Source organism: Ochotona princeps, chromosome X (genome assembly GCF_030435755.1).
Source record: "Ochotona princeps isolate mOchPri1 chromosome X, mOchPri1.hap1, whole genome shotgun sequence".
Taxonomy (NCBI): domain Eukaryota; kingdom Metazoa; phylum Chordata; class Mammalia; order Lagomorpha; family Ochotonidae; genus Ochotona; species Ochotona princeps.
Genome location: NC_080865.1, coordinates 7,222,850 through 7,237,355, shown reverse-complemented (window position 1 = coordinate 7,237,355; position 14,506 = coordinate 7,222,850).

Here is a 14,506-nt window from a genome sequence, read left to right as displayed (position 1 = left end):
AGAAAGAGAGAGAGAAGAAAGAGATCTTCCATCCATTGGTTCACTCCCCAAATGGTATCCCAGTCCTGTGGCTGGGCCATGCCAAGCCTGGAGCCTGGAACTCTATTTGTGTCTCACTTATAAATGGCAGGGGCCCAAACACTTGGGCTATCCCCTATTGCTTTCCTAGGCACATTAGCAAGGGGCTATATTGGAAGTTGAATATCCTGAAATTAAATGTATGATATGCCAGCACTGTAGTTAGTGGCTTAAACTGTTGCACCATAAGGTAAGCCCCTAAATTCAACTTTTAATTCCATTTTTCCACAAACATTTCAAGAATCCACATATGAGATGTTTAGTCATCTGAAAATCTATACATTTCATTCTTATATTTTATCTTTTTTTTTAGATTTATTTTTTTATTACAAAGTCAGATATACAGAGAGGAGGAGAGACAGAGAGGAAGATCTTCCATCTGATGATTCACTCCCCAAGTGAGCCGCAACGGTCGGTGCGCGCCGATCTGAAGCCAGGAAACCAGGAGCTTCTTCCGGGTCTCCCACGCGGGTGCAGGGTCCCAAGGCTTTGGGCCGTCCTCCACTGCTTTCCCAGGCTACAAGCAGGGAGCTGGATGGGAAGTGGAGCTGCCGGGATTAGAACCGGCGCCCATATGGGATCCCGGTGCATTCAAGGCGAGGACTTTAGCTGCTAGGCCACGCCACCAGGCCCATATTTTATCTTAATAAGTATGATTAAATGAATAAGTGTTATATAAAATTTTAATAAAAATACTTATAGCATTTAAACATTTCACTTTATTTTTAGATATCCATTACCATGGTTTTCTATTTTTATAGTTACATTAATATTTATTCTTGGCTGACATATAACTATTGTACATATTTATTGGATATCATATAATGCCATGATATACACACACACACACACACACACACACACAATATGGAATGTCCAATGAGAGCGAATATATCCATCTCCTCAAAAAACATTTAACATTTCTTTCTTGGAAAACATTGAAAATGCTTTCTTTTTTTTTAAGAGGTATACTGTACATTTTCATTTGTTATAATCACCTTATTGTGCAATGAAATACCAGAACTTCTTATGCTTACCTAACTATAACTTAGTATTTACTTATCAACCTTGGTGTATTTCTCCATTCCCTATGCAGCCTCTGGCAATGACCATTATCTCATATGTGGACCCTGCACCCACGTGGGGGACCTGGAGGAAGAGGAAGAGACCTGGCTACGGGTCGGCGCAGCTCCAGCTGTTGTGGTTGCTAGGCAAGTGAATCATCACAGAAGATCTTCGTCTCTGTCTCTCTTCCTCTCTGTATATCTGTTTTTCCAATAAAATTTAAAAATAAATCTTAAGAAAAATCCTCCCATTCCCTTCTCCAAACTGCTTGGTCTCAGCCCCCTCGCTTATCTGCAAGTACAGTGGCCTTGTGGCTGGAAGTCCCTCAGAAGTCGTTCCTCTGCTGGATGTGAGCCCTCAGGATGCACTCACACCTCCTGTGCCGTTCCCCAGACTCCCAGCAGGCCCACACTGCAATACCCAGAGCGTGAAACCAGGTGGTCCTGTTGTTTGCTGGACGCCCATGGCACCCAGGCTGCCCTTGCTGGGCTTGCCCACCTCTGGGTTTAAGCTGCCTGGCTCATCCTTTTCATGACTAGTATTCCAGTGTATACATATCCAAATTTTATTTAGACATTTATAAGTGAGTGGACACTTAGGTGGTGTCCATGTATTGGCTGTGTGAGTTGTGCGGTAGATATACCTAGACAGACTGATTTCCTTTCCTTTGGATATGTGTGAAATAGTGAGCCTGCTGGATCATACGGTAGTTTCTTAGTTTCTGAGGAATCTCGGTCTGTGCTCCGCACTAGCTGTACTAATTGCCATTCCTACCGATACTTTGCAATGGCTCCCCTTTTTCTCCGCATCCTTGCCAGTACTCCGTATTTACAGCTACAGTAGTGAAGTGATTGCTCATTGTGATTTTGGTTTGCATTTCCCTGAAGGTCAGTGAGGTGGAAATTTCATGTACCTGCCAGCCATTTGTATGCATTTCCTTGAGAAATGTCTGTCATGATTTACTACGCATTTTTAATTTGATTATTTGATTTATTTTGTGCTATTAAGCTGAGCTTTTTATAGACTCTGATTCTGTACTCCCTTGACAGATATGTAACCTGCCAATATCATCTCTCATTTTGTAGATCATCATTTCATTGTTGATTGGTTCATTGACTTCATACTTGTTTAGTTTGATGCAGTCTAATTTATCTGTTTTTGCTTTCTGTACTTTTGGTGGTCTTATCCTTGCTCTTTCCAATGTCCTGAAGTAATTCTTACCCATTTCAATAGCCTGAAGCATTTCTTCTATGTTTTGAAATTTCAGGTTTTATATTTAGTCTTTGATTTATTGTAAAATGATGACACAGATGTGGTATCACTCTTCTGTGTGTGTGTATCCAGTTATCCAAGCATCAGTTATTGAAAAGACGATCCTCTCTTCAGTGGATGCCCTTAGTGGTTTTTTTTAAAAGATGTTATTTATTTTTATTGGCAAGTGAGATATACAGAGAAGAGGAGAGACAGAGAGGAACATCTTCTGTCTGTTGATTCACTCCCCAAGTGTCCGCAACGGTTGGAGCTGCACCAATCCGAAGCCAGGAGCCAGAGTCTCTTCCAGGTCTCCCACACAGGTGCAGGGTCCCAAGGCTTTGGGCCGTCCTTGACTGCTTTCCCAGGCCACAAGCAGGGAGCTGGATGGGAAGCGACTATTTTACTGTAGTTGTTTTTATTTTAGTAGTTCTGTGATGATCCTATAATCTATAAGCAGTAACCATGTGTCTTCTTCTTTTCCAACAACAGGAATTATTTTAAAGGCTGACTTTGTGGTACAGCGCATTAAGCCACCACCAGCAATATCCCATATGTGCACCAATTGCAGTTCCTACTGCTTCACTTCTGATCCACCTCCCTGCATATGTGCCTAGGAAAGCACTGGAAGATGGTCCAAGCTCTTGGGCCCCCTGACAGCCACATGAGAGACCCAGGTGGAGATCCTCACTCCTGGCTTTAGCTTGGCTTCGCCTTGGCCATTGAGATCATTGGGGGAGCGAAGCAGCAGACGAAAGATCACTCTCTGTCTCTTTCTCTCTTCCCACATCGGTTTCTCTGTGTGTGTGTGTAATTCTGCCTTTCAAATAAATAAATTTATTTTTTAAATGTTTTGAATGAATTTCACTTTTAAAATGCATTGTTCTGGGGTTGGCTTGGTGACTCAATAGGCTAATCCTCTGCCTTGCAGTGCCAGCATCCCATATGGGCACTGGTTTGTGTCCTGGCTGTTCCACTTCCCATCCGGCTGCCTACTTATGTCCTGGGAAATCAGCAGAGGATGGCCCAAGTTTTTGAGACCCTGAACCCACATGGGAGACCCGGAAGTTCCTGGCTCCTGGCTTCAGAATGCCCAATTCTGATTGTTGTGGCCATGAGCAGTTGGAAGATCTTTCTGTCTCTACTTCTCTCTGTAAATCTTCCTTTCAAATAAAAAATAGAGCTCAGTCATTCTAAAAAACAGTTCCATCCAGTTTTGCTGAAAATAATTAAAAGCAGCACAGTGGTATTCATAATCATCAAAAATCTTTAAAGTGGTGAATGGGTGATTCTGACAAATGCTGACCCAAGTCACATTCCATGATGTAGACTGTGTTGTCTATGTAAGGATGGGCTCTGAAAAACAAGTGAGAATTCTCTTCTGCACCACTATTTTATAATGCAACAGGAAACTTGATACTCATCATACTAATTTTAGAGTAAATTAGAATTTGCTTCTGTCATGAGCAGCTCGGTAAAGTAACAATTAATTCAATAACACCCCACAACACTCAGTATATTCGAATTTGAATATCCTGAAGTCTAGTGAGTAAGGTGTTAGATACCCTAAACATAGCAATGGGATTACAGGTGGCAAGTTACAAGTCTTTGATTGACACTGCAGGAAGACAATCACCACAAGTGGATTAATTTAAACTGATCAAAAAGGAATGCCCAACAAATTAGGAGCGAAGGACAGTCGTGTGTGTGTGTGTGTGTGTGTGTGTGTGTGTGTTTGTGAATGTCCAGTCGTTTTGGCAGTTTTGCCAGTCATTAAATTCACATGTTACATTTTGGCAGAATTTAGTTTTGTCAAGTTGATATCTAAGATAAACTAATAAGATAAAATACTAAAACTCTACGATAAAATACAAATTGACATCTGAATTTAAACTCTGATAGAAACAAATTTGTGGAAAATTATGTTAAAGGCAAGTTTATTTTGTGCAAGAAATTTTGAAATGTATGGGTTTTTCATAAGTATGCGTTTGTCATGAACTTTTGAAGAAATGTGGATTTTGTTGCACAAAAAGATTGTTTTCCACAAATGTTTGTAAGCACCCTTGTACAACTGACAGGCTTATGTTAATTCAACAGCTGCTGCTTCTCACAAGTGTTTACTAGGGACTCATTGTGTGATTCATGTGGTTGTATCTGGGAGAGCTTCAGTGCACCCTCTCCTGGGCTGTCATCCTAAAACCACGTGAGAGGACAGGAGGATAACGTGACGAGTTTACCAACCTTCATCAGAGAGAAAATAAGCTTGGAGTGGAGGTTCTGGCGGATTCTCAACTCAGTGTAAGGATGAAACATTTGAGTCACCCTCTCTATACGTGAAGGGAAGTGCGAATACAGTGGTGAGATAATAGCTGATCTTTACTGAGGACTTAGTCTCCCATAAACATTTACATAAACATTTTGTACACAGAGAAGAACCAAGTCAGGGCCACAGAGTGCTTCAAGTCTAAGTGAAGAGATAGTTAGAACGAAAAGTAATTACCAAGCATTTGGATCGAAACTCTGACGGAGTAAGGAAACAAGGCACTGGAAACTCACAAAGGAGACCTCTGAACGCCAGCTTGAAGGGATTGGGGGCTAAGAAGTTGTGAAAAGGCCCGTTTGCATCATCAGATCAGCCTGACTCCAGTGCCCCATGCGGTTTACTTTATGCAAAGGTCATACCTGTGACCTAAATCTATCCTAACCTGGGTTCTGCTGTTGCTTTTCATGCTGTCTTCTTTCAAAATTATTGCAGAGTGAGGTGATTAGCCCTGGTCTGCCGGCTTCAGGGCAGCTATTTTGAGATCTGACCTAGCACTTCATAGACTATTCTTGGTTCCTAGACCTCTTGGGTTCCGAGAGTTCGAGGTGTGAATCTTATTGGAAGCACAATGTCCATCTCTTCAATAAGAGCCGGTATAGCTCAGCAAGGATGTAAGTGAAGTATTCACCCTAATGAGTGGGTAAAGATCTCACTTCAGAGACAGAGGTGTTAAGTCCTGGTTCTGTTGCTTACCATCCAAGTTCCTGAACACCTTAAAAACTGATTCTGCGAAAGTGATAAACAAGGGCTAGGGAGCTGGGGCAGGGCAGGTGTTCATAATTGTTTCGTAGAGTAGGTTAGGAATAAGGAATGTGTTCACGGACATGACCCAGCACTGCTTATTCTCTGACAGACTGTGAGCTCGCGGAGGACAGTGGCACTTGTCTGAGTCATCTGTATGTCCTGAAAATTCCCGGAACTGCCCAGTCAAGGCAGCATCAGCACATTTTTCTTCTACAGACATGAGGCAGGCTTCAGTTATTTCTGTTCCAAATTGATGGAACATGCTTTTGAGATACCTTCTTGTATCCCAGAGTGCCATGGAAACTACTCATATGCCAACATTACTGCCAATCTCTATGGAGAACTCATATTTTACTCCGCTGTGACTTTCGCGTGATTGTTTTTCCATTTGAAGATTGAAGCTACAACTGGCATAGCTGAGCCAGAAATAATTGCTCATTCTTCCTGTCACATTAAAATTTATGGATAGAGAATTCAGGAGGTAAGCTGCAGGACTGTCAGAGATACAAGGCTTTATTGGCAGAAAGACTGGAAAAAGGTGTACACTGTCAGCTTTTCTTAACACATCTAATGCTAACCAAAGCCTGCCTGTCAGAACCCAAATCCCATTGTACTACACACAGCGGTACTTTTCTGTTTTAGCCACGGAACAGTGAGCCTTCGAAAGCCAGGGGATGTGCTTACTCGAGGAGCTTATTTCTCCTCGGATTTACAGCACCAGTGACAGTGCAGTGCATAGAGGACATTCAAGAAATTTTCCTGAATAAATGAATGAGAACGTTGTCGATTTTATACAGCGATCACACAGAGCAGGTGGTGGCAGGCTAATAGTTCCGAGCCTGAGACAATGTTGATGTCACCTATTAAAAGTGGCAGAATTTCATCCCAGACGTGCTTGAATTAAGAAGCCTTCCGTCTGATTGTATTGACTTTACTAAACTCTGGGACTTCATGACAATGCGCTTGAATACTTGCCATGGTACTCACAGTTCAGAGAGGAGCCCTGCTTAGAACGGACCTTGTGTCTAGGCCTTGATGACTGATGTGCTAAGCATGCATCACGCACTTAATAAGACTAAGCACTCCTCTAGGATCTAGGGGTTCAGCGGGCGAGGAAAAGAACACTGTTTCTGCTCTGTGGAAGTTCACATTCTCCTTCAAAGAGACAGAAAGTAAACAAATTCGTGACAACAATGGTACTTGGAGATTAGTTAGCACAGTAAGGTAAATGCTTAGCACATGGCAGATGAATTGGATAAATAAAAGTAACATAATATGTCTTATTTATTATATGCATGTAACTAATGGTAAGTGATATTTTAATTAATTAGACACAAGATTATGCAAGCAAAGTAGCATAGAAGTTCTTGAGTTATAACAACAGCTGTGCCATTAAATAGATCCTGCCGTAAGGCTCTTTCACCAGCGCACACAGATTGTGACAGAAGAAAAAAATATCTTGGTAGAGGGTGTTTTTGACACACACATTGCTCCCCTAGCTGAGACATCATTGTAGCTTCAGCCTTGGCACTGATGTCAAATTTTAAACGCAAATAAGGTCCCTGTAAACTAGTCAGCAAAGATTTCATACATACCTACCACGGGCTTCCAGCAAATTGAGTCCTACATGCGCAGTGCAATGCAGAGTCATGCTCGCGGCCTTCGGGGAGTTCCGATGGGATGACAGAGCATATTACCTTCATGTGCTGCTAGGACTGATGGTAGTTTGGATGAACGGTGAAGGGTAGTGTTCTAGATCAATCGCCATGTGCTGGTTTGGGAACTCTGGTGTGACCCCAGAACTCCTTTAGGTTTGTTTGTACATCTATAAATGACAGATAGTAAGAGTCACCTGCTGGGATTCCCAGACATCTGAGGAATGAGAGGACGCAGCAATGTCACAGCGTGATGTGCCTCGTGCCTTGTGTAAGCATCAGGAATCAGCAGCTGCAGTTTCATGGTTAGAAAACAGGACCGAGAAATAATTAAATGCAACATGATCCATAGAGATAGGATAGAAATTTTTAGAAAGGATTAAGTATTGATGTAACAATGCTAGCCACAGGAAAGACATAATCAAGCAACATAGCTGGTAAATGGTTAGCTACGGGGGTCAAAAAATAATCATCCCTGGAATGAGATTTATTCTTGAAAGGTAACTGTATTTCAACCACCATTTTAATCCTTAGAACAACATGATAAGATATGTACTATTACTATGCTCCATATGGAGGCATGCAAAATATCCTGAGACTCAGACTTAACGAAGGGGTCAAGAGTGAATCTCGGCAGGTGGGGTAAAATGGTGGCTGAGTAACGTGCTTGAGCGATCATCACCCCAGTGAGACACCAATTTGTACACCTGTTCACACATCAAGTCATCTTTGCAAGAGCTAAGAAAGCAAGGCGAGAGACCACCATATGCCAATTTTAGTGTACTAAAAAGATACATTGCAGAAAGAAAAAGCAAAAAGCTGTCCCTGTCACCCTTTGCCTAACACCAGGAAGGACAGCGTGAAAAGAGATGCTTCCTACCCAAGAGAGTAAGAGGGAGATGGAATCAAGTCCAGACCTCACACTTGGCAGCCAGTCTCAAGCTCGCCGTGAGAAAAAGCTAGTGTCCAGCAGGGTACCACCGTCCCTGCCCCAGTGATCAACCTGAAGATTGAGTTTTGTACGTTCTTTAGCCAGGCAGCTGAAGAACGGCCTTCAACGACGTCCAACCTCTGCCATAGGGGAACAAGTGTGCAACAGCTCAGGCATTGGGTGGGAAAGGGAACTTGGAATCTTGCCTGGCCTGCCTCTGTGAGACCCAGTGCCTACTCAAGCCCAAACACCTCTAACCCCAAACCACTGCTCACGAATCACGCCTCTACTTTAAGCAGACATGTACCTCAGTGGGTCAGACTCAATTTGGCCTGTACCACAACCAGCCTCACCCACACCTGGCATGTACCCATGAGATGAAATATGATTTGGCATTTGTGAGACCCGGATGTGATAAAGCCTAAAGCTAGTCTTGGCTATCAAGAGACTACAAACAGCAAAGAATTACAGCACTATGTTAGGACTCAGTGCTGGGCTGGTAAAACCCACCATTGAGAAGATACTAGGGGTTGCTAACTCTATGATCCTTATTGTGTTGTAGCTGCAGTTGATCGCACATCCCCAGAGCCATGGCCTGCAGCTGGCTGCAGAGGTCTTAGCCAGTGAGTCTCAGAACTTCCCAGCGCAGCCTCTGGCCCCACTCCATTCTACAATGGCTTCAGTGGATGGTTCACAATATTTTCATTGTAATTTTTTTAAAAATTTATTTATTTATTTATTTACTTATTTATTTATTAAATTTATTCATTAATTACATTGTGTTGTAATTTCATAGGAACTGGGATTCTCCCCACACTTCCCCACACCCTCCCCCCATGGTGGGTTCCTCCACCTTGTTGCGTAACCATAGTTCAAGTTCAGTTGAGATTCCCTCTTAGCAAGCATATGCCAAGCATAGAAATCGCATTTATTTTTAACATATTGGCTGCTCAATACTATGTCAATTAATTCCATAACGATGTTAATTGTTGCAGATGGTATGTTAGTGCTTTTATTTGATCGGGATGATACTCTGCTGGCTCTGCCCTCAGACCAGAGAGGGTCTACCCAATAAGTAGTTAGAATTGACTGGACTATAAGATGTTGGACTCTTTGCTTGGCATATGCTTGCAAAGATTTATTTATTTTTATTGGAAAGTCATATTTACAGAGAGAAGGAGATACAGAAAGATCTTCCGTCTCATGATTCATTCCCCAATTAGCCACAGCGACTGAGCCAGTCCGAAGCCAGGAAACCAGGAGCCAGGAGCTTCTTCCTGGTCTCCCACGCGGGTGCAGGGTCTCAAGGCTTTGAGCCGTCCTCGACTGCTTTCCCAGGCCACAAGCAGGGAAGTGGAGCAGCCGGGATTAGAACCAGCGCCCATATGGGATCCCTGAGGATGCAAGGTGAAGACTTTAGCCAATAGGCTATAGTGCCAGGGTGTTATGGTGATTTCAGTGGTCCACCCCATGAGGAAGCTTGTAGAGACAGACTATCCCCTTTTAGATACTTCCTCAGTTCATTCTGAACTACAATTCCAACCATGGATTTGAGACAAAGCTGAGCTCCCAAGGTCCTTCAAAATTGAAGCAGTGAAAACAGAACAGTAGCGAAACTGTGGCAAGCCTTGCTTAGAGCGCCATCTAGTGGTGAAATAGCAGACGTGCCCAGTCGGAGAAAATAAGCAATTACCTCAGAATGTGAGAGAGAACATTGTGGCATATTAGGTTAAGGTGCCTCTTTTGATGTCCATATTCCCGTATCAAAATGAGTGATTCAAGTCGCAAATATGCCCTGCTTCTGATTGGCAGATGATGGCCCAAGTACCACCTATGTGGGGCATCCAGAGGAGTTCCTGGCTTCTGGCTTCAGCCTTGTCCAACATGTGCCTATGTCACTCTGCATTGAAACAAAAAAAAAATAATAATAATGTAAGGAAACAGTGACACAAAGAATCCCAGATTACAAATACTGGAAAACAGAGCTAATCCTTCCACGTGCGGATGATGTCATACGTGAAGCTGTGTCGAGAACTGTGAGTACACATAATGAACAGGACAAGGTGGTGGAAACCAACCCCTAAGGTTTGACATTTTCAAATACTTGGATGGCAAATTTTAAAGTTATTTCAAGGAAGCTTAACGAACTGAAGTTCTCTTGAAAGAGAACACAGAGAAATTATTTAACATTTTAAGAGAGAGATGAAAATGATGAAAACTCCAACAAAATTCTCCCATTGTAAAGTACAGCTCAGGGCCAGCACTCTGGTGGCACAGACGGTTAAGCTGCTGCTTGTGATGTCAGCAGCCAGCGTGAGTTCGAGCTCCAGTCCTGGCTGCTCTGCTTCCCATTCAGGTCTCTGCTTATACGCCTGGGAAAGTAGGAAAATGGCCCAAGTGCTTGGGCCCCTGCCATACATACGGAAGACCTTAATGGAGTTCTGAGTTTCAGGTTTGGACCTGACCTAGCCCTGGCCATTGCAGCTATTTGGTAGTCAACTAGTAGATGTAGGATATCTCTCTATCCATCTGTCTGTCTCTCTCTGTATCTCTCTCTCTTCCTGTCACTCTGCCTTTCAAATAAATACATCATTTTTCAAGAAACAAAAGAAAAAGAAGTAGCTATGGGACAGCTTATTGCAGAATACACAGCTGGATGGCGGGTGGGGGAAGAATCCCAGATTCTATGTAATTACAACACAATGTAATTAATGAATAAATTTAATTAAAAAAAGTTGATGGAAACTCTGTGATAGGATAAAATGAGCGAATATATGGGTAATTATGGTTCCAGAGGGAATGGAGAAGGTTGTAAGGGTAGAACTCATATTCAAAGATATAATAACAGAAACTTTCCCAAATCTTGAAAATGTACTGCTATCCAACACCAGAGGTCAAAGGTCATTGGTCAGATTCAGTCTAACCAAAACTGTTTATTCCAAATTAAGCTTTCAAGGTTAAAGATAAAGTGAGTACTCTGAAAACAGCAAAGAACAAATGAATATGTCACAGTTCACCTGGAGCCGACTTCTCTTTGGAGACCCTATGGACCAGGAGGAACTGGGTAAGAGTCTCACTGTACTGAAGGAAAAATTGGCCACTAAGAATACTGTATCCAGCAAAGTCACCCTCCAGATATAAGATATCCAGGCACACAAAAGCTAAGAGAAGTCATTGCCTCTGGAGCTGTATTAGCAAAAACCCTAAAGGGAGTTCTCGACCTAAAAGAGACACAAACAGGAAAGAAGAAAATACCAGAAGGTAGGAATTCCACTGGAACGAGGAGCTATAGGGATCCAGAACACTTAAATCTTACCATCATGGTGCGTATATAAACCATTTACATCTTTAGTATGAGTAATAAAAAGTAAAAGAGTTGAAATACTAGTAGCTACATGTGTATGCTAAGCCACAGAGAGCATACAAACACGTAACGTGGCACATCAAAATTCAGAATGGAAAAAGAGTGGAGTCTGAGTGTAGCTCCTCATCAGTACCCCTTACGTCTGGGTTTTGAACCATTTCTTGGCCTTTGAGCTAAGATCAAGGGTAGTATCTCTGTTTTTTTTTGTTACTTTTCCTATCTATAATCAATATAGAGTTACTATCATTTTCAAAGATAAGTTGTTATAACCAAAAGACACTTTTTATAAGCCACATGATAACCACAAAGCAAAAATCATTGACAGACTTACTGAAAACCTATATGCAATGTCTAAAAGCACAGCAGACACAGTCACTTCATCAGAAAACATGTAGAAAGAATGATAAACCAGTAAATAAGTGTAATAAGTGGCAGTAGTCAGATCTGACCTATTAATAGTTACCTTAAATATAACTGGATTAAATTTTCCAATTAAGATATGTAAGAGGGCAGGGATGGGGTGGGGTGCTGCTGTGACAGAGGAGTTAAGCTGCTGCCTCGGATGCCAGAATCTGAAAAGAACATGGGTTTTAATACTGCTTTCTCCACGTCCAATTCAGTCCCCCTGCAAATGTTCCTGGGAAAGCAGAAGAAGGAGTACTTACGCTCCTACCAGCCCTGTGGGAGACCTGGATGGAATTCCAGGCTCCTGGCTTCAGCCTGGCCCTGCTGTGGCTGTTGTAGGCATTGCAGGAGTAAACCTGCAGATCCTTCTCTATTTCTCTCTGTGTGTATCTCTGTCTCTCTGTTATTTTGGCCTTTATCACCAAAAAACCAGGTTAAGGCACACAGAGTAAAAGAATGGACATAAAAAGGACCCAAAGGACCCAATTATGTTGCTTACAAGAAACTCAAGTCACCTCTAAGGTCACACAAACAGGGAAAGTGAAAAGCTAAAATAAGACAGTTCATGAAAATGAGACGCAAGAGAACGCAAGAATGCTTATAGAAGATAAAATAACTTTCAAGTGAAAAGCAGTTAAAAGACACAAGGAAGGTCATCATATCATAATGAAACATTCCATCTAACAATAGGAAATAAAATTATAAATATAATTTTAATATGATTTTGTTTAGAATATATTGCTTTATTTCTTTAATATTTCATTAATTCATAATTATGTATAATTTTATTCACTATATATATATATCCAATGTTGGAAAATCCAAACATGTAATGTTTACAATACTGGTTACAGTCACAGTGGGGGGCTCTAATACTCTACTCTCAGAGATGGGCAGGTCATAGAAAGGCAACAAAGGAAAAATAGCTAAATTGCATCCTAGATCCCTTGCACCTGAATAGACATCCACAAAACATTCTATCCCACAGATGTAGGACACACACTCTTCTCAGCAGCGCAGGAAGCATTTTCCAGGATAGGTCACAAAACAAGCCTCCAAAATTTTGAAACAATAGCAATCATATCAAATGTCATTTCTGACCAAAATGCAATAGAACTGGAAACTAACAGCAAAAAAAAAAAAAAAAAAAATCCTTGGCAACTACATCAAACATGGAAATTAAGCAACTTACTCCTGAAAAACCAATCAATCAGAGAAGAATTAAGAAGAAAAATATTCAATTCTCTTGAAACGAATGGAAATGGAAACACAAATTACAACAAAAGCAGTGTTAACATCAAATTTTCTAGCAATCAGTGCCCTTAAAATAAATATGAAACCTAAATGATCATAAATAATCGATTTATCATGTACCTCAAGGAACTAGAAAAACAAGAACAAACCAAATTCAAATCCCAAATCAGCAGAAGAAAAATCAATAGAATTTAGAGCACAGATAGATTTGATATTGAGAGTAAAAAACAGCACAAAAATCAATGAAATGAAGAGCTGGTTTTTATAAAAAATTGATGAAAATTGAAGTCAAATACTTAAGAAAAAAGAAGACTCATAAATCAGAGATGAAAATGGAGATATCACAACATAGCTTACAAAAATAGAAAGGGTTGTCAATTGCTAAGGACCTACATAGCAACAAGTTTGATAACCTAGAAGAAATGGAGAAATTGCTGGACACAGACACAGCATAACAATGTTTAATCATGGAGACACAGAGCACACAGAGTAGTAACAAATAATGAAATTAAATCTGAAATCAAAAGGCCACCAACGAAGAAAAATCAAAACTATATTATTCCACTGCTGAATTCTACCAAAATTATAAAAAAGAACTGGGGGAAAAAATCTTTTCAACCTATTTCAAAAAAATTGAAACTCATATGAGTCCAGTGTTATTCGGATTCTGAAAGCAGAGAAGAACATAACCTCTCTCTGTCATATCCCTGATGAACACAAATGCAAAAAAATTCATCAACAAAATACTAGCATATCAAATCCAGTGGCACTTCAAAAAAGTCATTCATTATGATCAGCTCGGATGTATCCCACAGATGTAGGGATGGCTCAAAATACGTAGTTAAATATCAATAAAATATCTTATCAACAGAATATAGGGAAAAAAGTCAGATGATTATTTCAATAAATAAAGAGAAAACATTAAGTTTAACATACGTTTACAACAACTTAGAACTAATTAGGTATAGAAGGGCATACCTCAACATAGCAAAAGATATGTATGACAAACGCACAATCAACATCATATTGAGTGGGGAAAATCTGAAAGAGTTTGACAAGGAAGTCCATCTTCACCACTCTTATCCAATAAAGTACTGAACGTTTAAGCCATCCATAGCCACTATGCAAGAAAAAGAAATAAAAGGCATACAGATAGAAAAAGACAAAGTAATCTACCCCGATTGTAGATAACATGATTCTGTATAGAAAGAAATCTATATATTCCACCAAGAAACTGTTAGAACTGAGCAAATGAATTCAGTCAATCCACAGGGGACAGATTCAGCATACAAAACTCAGGAGCGTTTTTATACAATAATAAACCCACTGAGAAAGAAATGACATGAGCAATCTCATTTCCAGTAGGTACAAATAGATAAAATGCTTTGTAATAAAGGTAACTAAGGATGTGGAATAACTGTACAATGAATATTACA